Below are 7,954 nucleotides of genomic sequence, written 5' to 3'. Positions count from 1 at the left end.
TTATTTTCCCATCTGGTTAGCAACTAGCATACCCTACCAGTGGTATATCATAATCGCCATTCTAGTTAGCAACTAGCATGCGCCACCATGTAACAACCTGGTTTTAGTTAAGTCGGAACAATGATTTTGGAACCACAAATCTAAGGTTAGAAAGTTTTTTTAATATTATTTTGGTGTTTACAGCATGATAGTATGTATGTGTGAAATTTTCGTGAACTAATTTTATCATTTAATAGCTCAATTTGATAAAAAGGACTTAATCACGTAAAATGCAAAAGTTGCATGCTATTAGTTAAAGGTGTCAAATGGCTTTGGATTTTAATTATGGTGGCCTTAAATGGTAATTAAGCCATTTGAAAGTTGAGTGGGAAATTTTGGACAACCATTAATTGAAATCTAAGTTATATTAGTCAGGTTAAAATATGAATTAAGGATTAATGTTATTAAAAAAAAGAAATAAAATAATTTGGAAGCTATCATCTTTTTGAGATAGCCGAATATTGAAGAAGAAAGAAAACTATTCTTAGGTTTTAAAGCATTCGACCAAGTACTAGCTTGATTAATGTACGATTTTAGCTCGGTTTTTGATGATTTCTATGTTTTTGATATCGCTGCTTTGTATTCTAGCTAGCCCATGCCTTAGTTTTTGAAGTTTTTAATGATTTTGTAAAGTGCCTTTGAAGTTTTTAATGATTTTGTAAAGTGCCACTGATGAATACTTGAGTTTTTGAATGTTTGATGATGAAAAATGAATATTTTTTGATAGTTACACAAGTTTTGTTAAGTGATTTTAGGTAAAAATGCATTTTAGGGATTTAATTGTGAAAAGTGTAAATTGGGTGGATGAAATGTGAAATAAATGAATTTTTTGGGTTTCTAGGTACCTATATAAAATTTGGCTAGGCTTGGGTTTAATGAAATTTGACGAATTTTGTGTATTTGTGAAATGGGGACTAAATTGTAAAAATGTGGAACTTTAAGGGCTAAAGTGTAAAAATGCCCCCAAATATGTGTTTTTAGACTGAATTGAATGATTTGATGAATAAATGAGTTAATTTTTAATGTATATAGATCAAGAACGAAAGAAATTAGATTTAGATCGGGGAAAATCAAAGGTTATTGAATAGTCGATCCAGTCCATTTATCTCGAATACAAGGTAAGTTCATATGCAAATAAATGTCATTAAATTGAATTATATATGTTTAATTGTCATTGAACTGCTATGAATGTTGAATGATCAAATACGAGCAAGAATCGACAGGGTTACAATATCCGAAAGTCCCGTACGAACCGTAGGTATAGTATAGGATACGAATGTCATGACATTAGGATTAACGAGATGTGATTATGTGTAAGACCATGTCGGGGACATTGGCATCATCATGTGATTATGTGTAAGACCATGTCTGGGAAATTGACATCGTTATTTGATTTCGTGTAAGAACATAGCTGGGCTATCGGCATCGATATGTGATAACATGTAAGACCATATCTGGGATATGGTATTGTACGAGCTATATGTGATTTCTGAGTATCCTTAACAATTCCAAAAGGTTCAACCGGCAAAGTTAAGCCGAGAAAGAATGTGTGAATGAGTTAAGTGACTTAGGTACATACGAGATTCATACAATTATTGAAAAGAGAAGTATTTGATGAATTCACTCATGATATTGAATATGTATACATTGGGAAAGGTTTGTGAGATTATATGTGCTTACTCATAGTTTGCCTATTGATGGAAATGATGTTGATTCATGTAGTAGTTTTATTTGTATATAGCTTACTAAGCTTTTAAAGCTTACTTTGTGTAACACTCCATACTCGTATCCTATATCGTGACGAAATACGAGGCATTACCCAACTTTAAACTCAAGCTTTCATTCATTTTTGAGTTATCGAAACTCTGTTCAATTTTAAAACTTATCAATATATCTTGAATATGGGCTTATGAGGCCCAAAACACACATCGTAAATCATTCGGGACCACTTCGGGCCTTTTTTCCAACAATAGAAAAATGTCACTTATCACAGGGACACACACCCGTGTGGAAGGGTAACATGTCCGTGTGACCATTTTGATAGGGTCATGCTGATGGCCCGTGTAACTCATACGGCCTAAGCACTCTGGGACACGCCTGTGTCCCACACCCATATAGAATTAATTTCTAATTCACACCTACAGGGATTTTCACACTGCCAGACACATGCCCGAGTCAATGGCTCGTGTCCCTCACACGGCCACGACACTTCTGTGTCCTAGCCCGTGTGCAAAAACATGGGCATTCTATTTCTGACGTTAGCATGCTCATAATGTCACACGGCCAAGGCACACACCCAAGTGCTAGGCCGCGTCCTCTACACGGCTGAGACACACGGCCGTGTCTCTGCCCGTGTGTTTATTGCCATGCATACTGACTTGAAATTTTTACGTGCAAGGGACACACGGCCAAACCACATGCCCATGGGGTAGACTATGTGTCACACACAGCCTAGAAACACACCCGTGTGTCTACCAGTGTGGACAGTATAAGGCTATTTACCAAGCCTTATTGCCACCCTTACATATATAGTTCCATACAAATACCAACCAATATCGAAACAATTGTAACTCCTATAACTAAATCAGCCATAATAAACATTCATTCAACCATGAGAATGCATCTTTTATAAATTCAAAATGAATGTTAGCCATCATTCAAGGCTTAATACAAATTGAAGGGTTTCCAACCCAAGCAAACAAATATGGCCAATCCTCAATGACACAAAATAATAATATCTAAGTCTTATACATGCCATATTCAAAAATATAAATCCAACTATACTGAATGCTTCGGTTGGTAGTGTGATTGACACCTCTAACTTCTGGTGATCCTTGAGTTAGTTAGGTGGCACTGAAAGGAAATGGAAAGGAAAAGGAGTAAGCATAAAGCTTAGTAAGTTGCATATAAATAAGTATACAACAACAATTTATCCATAATCAACATGCTCATAACACCAAAGTGGGTATTAGTGTAACTTACTCATTACCATCCATACAAGACACCTATTACATATATATTGAGCTCATATATCATACGTACCAATTAGGTACCTGTACCATTCACAACACAGTTATACTTTCCTCATTAGCTTAAGAACACAATGTTCACCGTTGAACCATTTGGAACACTACTGGATATTCATTAGGCTTCAAACGTGGGTAAGGTGCCAATGCCATGTCCCAGACATGGTCTTACACTGGCTCATATCTCAAGTCGATGCCATGTCCCAGACATGGTCTTACACTAGCTATCATCTCGTAGCCGATGCATGTCTCAGACATGTCTTACACTGACTTACGTTTCGAGGCTGATGAATGTCCCAGACATGTCTTACACTGGCTCTCGTCTCAATGCCGATGCCATGTCCCAAACATGGTCTTACACTGGCTCTCATAATGTGGCCGATGCATGTCCCAGACATGTCTTACACTAGCCAACAATAACCTATATGTCACGGCATGAATATCCGATTTATTTCCTAGGTTCAAACAGGAACTCTACTATCTCTATTATCATCATACCATCTCAATTCCACAATCAAGTAATTCATGCTATATTAATTCAAATACAATTCAACACATACATTAGTAATGTAGTTGTATTATTTTCATACAACTTACCTCGGATTACAAAACGTATACGACTAGTTGGTTTAGTCGAATTGCTTGGCTTATCCCCGGTCTAGGTTTAGATTTGGAAATTCTTGATCTAAAATAGAAAAATGCATTGATTTAATCACTAAATAAAATTAAGCATTTAAAAATTCACATCTTCAGTAAAATGACCATTTTGCCCCTAAACTTTGGCAAAATGACCATTTTACCCCTATGCTCGAAAATCAATTTTTATCGAATTTCTTCGCATCTTAAGCTTATCTGAACTCTCTTTAATTTTATAGCAACCCAAAATTCTCTTTATTTCACACATTTGTTACTTATTTTACACCTTGTGCAAAATAGTCCCTTTTGGTGTTTTCATGGTAACACCTTTCACAAAAGTTGTCTATTACACAACTAAGACTCATATTCTTCCATAAAATTTTAGAAAACACCCTAAATTATCTCATGGAAAAACCCTATACCTTCAACCATTTTGCAAGATATACCCCTCATTTGAAAGCTCATGCTTCAATGGTCTCAAAAATACAAAAATCATCAATAAAAGGGTATGGAAATCACTTACTTGTAAGTGCTTCCAGTTGCCAAAAATTTTAAGCTCTCAAACCCCCTTAAATGGCTAATTTTCGGTGGAGAAAAGATATGAGTAAGGGTTGATGTCATCCTTCTTTTATTTTATTTCTATTTTAGTCAAAATTGGTCACTTAACCCAACAAATTTTGAAAATTTGGACCACATATGTCTCCTATGGCCAGCCACTCTATTTCTAGGGGTCTAATTTCCCTTTCACCCAATTTTTCTTCTCTAATAAAATCACACCTTTAGCTATCAAAATAGAACTTTTGCACTTTATGCGATTTAGTCCTTTTTTGCAATTGGGCTCACAAACGTCAAAATTAACTCACCATTTTTTCATGTACTAATATAAACATGCTATGAATCAAAAATAATAATAAAATAATTTCTCCAATTTTGGATTTGTGGTCCCGAGACCACTATTCTGACTAGGCCCAAAATTGAGCTGTTACACTTTGTGTAACGACCCAAATTTTAAGGTCATCGAAAAAGTGAGTTTTTAGGTCTTTGATTTTGAAAATAAGATTCATAAATATTTATTAGAAATATTTATGAAGTTAAATGAGAGGTTAATTAGATTTTAATTAAGTAAATTTAGCTTAATTAAGGTTAATTTAGTGTAAGGACTAAATTAAATAAAGTGTAGAAGTTTAATTATAAACTATAGAAAAGTCAAGGGACTAAATTAGCAAATAAACCTTATGTGACAAGTGTGTGGTAAGTATAAATACATTTGTATTATTTTAATTGGTACAAATGTATGTATATATATGAATTTACTTATTATTTAAGAAATAATAATTATAATTATTAAATATAATATAATAATATAATAGTTAAAATGAATAAAAGAAATAAAAAAAGAAGGAAACAGAAAAATTGAAAACGAATGAGCAGGGAAAGAAAGAAAGAAAAAGGGAAAGAAAAAGAAAAGGGAAAATTAGGGTTTTAAGATTTCAAGCTTAATTGGTAAGTCAATTTGATCCATTTTCTTGTAATTTTGATGTTTTTTGAATCCTAGAACAAAACTCTACTTGAATTATGTTAAAAATTAGAGAGTTAATGACTTTTTAGATGTTGATTAAGTTGTATAAATTGATGAATTATGATATTAAGTGATAGAAATTCAAGTTAGAAGTAGGAGAGGGATTAAATTATGAAGAGAGATATAAGTTTTGTTATAGTAGGGACTAAATTGTCTAAACTGTAGAATTAATGTTTTATGCTGTAAAATTTAAGAGTTGAATAGTCTAAAGTGATAATTGAATGAAAATATAGGATTTTATTTTGAAGAAAAAGAATGGTTATGATGGAAGGGCTAAATTGAAATTTATGTAAAAGTTACATGAAAATAAAAGAGTGTGTTATTAAATAACATACATTGATAAATTTAAATGTTAAATTTTATGTAGCCAACATAGCACTAGAAACGTCATCAGAAAAGGGAAAGGAAAAAGTGAACGAGGATATCGAGTAAACTCGAGAATTTCGGTTTGTATTTCTATAAACTATGCTTAATAATTTAGTACAATGTAATTGCTATTCTTAATTTTTAGAATGTGTAATGAATGATATGATGAAAACTGTTACAGTTTCTGTATTAAAACGAAATGATTTGAATACCCTATTAACAGTGTCGGGCCAATCGGATATAATTGGCATGCCATAGGATTGGAAGTGTTCAGGGATATTCCGACTGTGTGTCGATGAGACACTATATGTGCCGACTACTGTTACTGTTCTGGATTCATTCCGAAGAGGTACTCCGTACCTGACTGTTATTGTTACCTTTATGGTGTATTCAGCTTCGGCCGATGAAACACTGTATGATATCTCAGTGTGTGGGTTGGATCTGTGTATCCGTCCAGGTCTGAGTTATATTAATAAGGGTAAATGAAAGTACTGAAGATTGACTGCTATTGATTATGTGACTGTGACTGTTATACGATTGTTGAAATATATCGAATGATATGAAATATATAAAGAATTGCTTAACTACATTTAAGAGCTATAAAATGAAGGCAAGAAATTAAGCTGCTAAGATTATAAAAGCAAAAATTTTGAGTTACAATGCATATACATGGCTTATTATTGTTTAAAGTATTAGTTTATAGAAATACCACTGAGTGCATACTCAGCGTACGGTTTGTTTCCGTGCGCAGGTTAGGTACAAAGTAAATAATGTCTCAACATCCAAGCCAACTCCTGAACTCAAATACTTGGTGATGTATCCTACTTTGAAGAATGGCATGTACCTAGGTTGTTTGATGTTATTTTGTTTATAAGCAATATTAGTGAAGAATGTTATTAGATAGATAATGAATGTATTGAGTGTGTTTTAATATAGTCCTTTTTGAATTGAATTAGAAGTTACCTAAGTGCAAATTTTGAAGTAGTTTTGTTTAAGGGTTATTGAATATATGTGTTAGACTATGATATGATGGTTTAATGAGTATTAAATGTGTTTTATCATATTTTGGATTGGTTGAATGATTGATTATTAAATTGTTTGTGTTTAAAGTTTGCAGGGTTGGTAAATTTGAACTATAAGATTTATTTTGAGTTTACACGGTTTGTCACACGGGCTGTGACACCCCTAATGTGACCCTAGTCGGAGAGTGGTTTCGGGACCACGAAACCGAGTCACAAGAATAATTAAGTGTTATATTCCGTGCTTATTGTATGTGGAATTGGTATGCGTAAATATTTCGTGTCTCGATTTTTATTAATTAGGTGCTAATTTATAAGAAAGGACTCATGTGCTAGGACTTGAAAATGTGATAGGTGTATTTTTAAGTGGCCTAATAATGCATAAAGTGAAATAAATGGAGTTGCATGTCAATTATCCCATTCCCTAAGGTGGATGGCCGGCCATGACAAATTATGGGCAAGGGAAAACATGTTCCCAACATGTTTTACTAATGGATGATGTTAGAAATGATAAAATAAGAGTATGAAAAAAAAAAAGAAAAAAAAATGTTCATTCTTCTCCATAGGCTTGGCGAATGTACTAAGGAAAGAAAAGAAAAATTTGTTCATCCTTTCTCATCTTCTTGGCGAAATTACTAAGGGAAAGGGGAGGATTTTTGCTTCATGCTTGGGTTGGAAGAGACCTAGAAGGAGATTTGGCTAAGTTTACATCAAGATTAAGGTATGTATGAGGTTGTGTTGGGAGTTTCATGCATGGTTTGGTTGCTAATTTGATGTGCATGTTAGCCATGGCTCAAATCTTTGTTATGCCATGGAAATGGCATTTGGCCAAAGTTGTTATGGTGATAAAGCCATTGCATGCTAAGTGTGAAACTTGATGATGATGCATGCAATGATGGATTGTCTACTCATGAGTAAGATTTTGAGCTTTCTTTTGTTTTATCATGATTGAAGTTGAAAAGAAGCATGATTGTCATATTCGGCCATGATGCATTCTTGAGCATGATTCATGCTTCTTGCATGTTAGTTAAAATTTGTGTTTTGGATGGCTATGGACACCTTGAAATTGCCATGCTCATATATGCATATATATGATTGCACATTATGTTTTGGTTATGAACTAAGTGATGAATATATTGGTTTAAAGAAGAAGATGTGGAAGAATGCTTGTGAAATTGCAAGCACAATTGACCTAGCACACATGTAGGTGCTTGATGCTATATTATAAGTTTTGGGCCACAATGTGCAAAGCATTAATTAGTAAATTGCATGCTGTTTTGTGAGGTATT

This window comes from Gossypium arboreum, chromosome 5 (assembly GCF_025698485.1).
Source record: "Gossypium arboreum isolate Shixiya-1 chromosome 5, ASM2569848v2, whole genome shotgun sequence".
Taxonomy (NCBI): domain Eukaryota; kingdom Viridiplantae; phylum Streptophyta; class Magnoliopsida; order Malvales; family Malvaceae; genus Gossypium; species Gossypium arboreum.
This window is presented reverse-complemented; position numbering follows the sequence as displayed.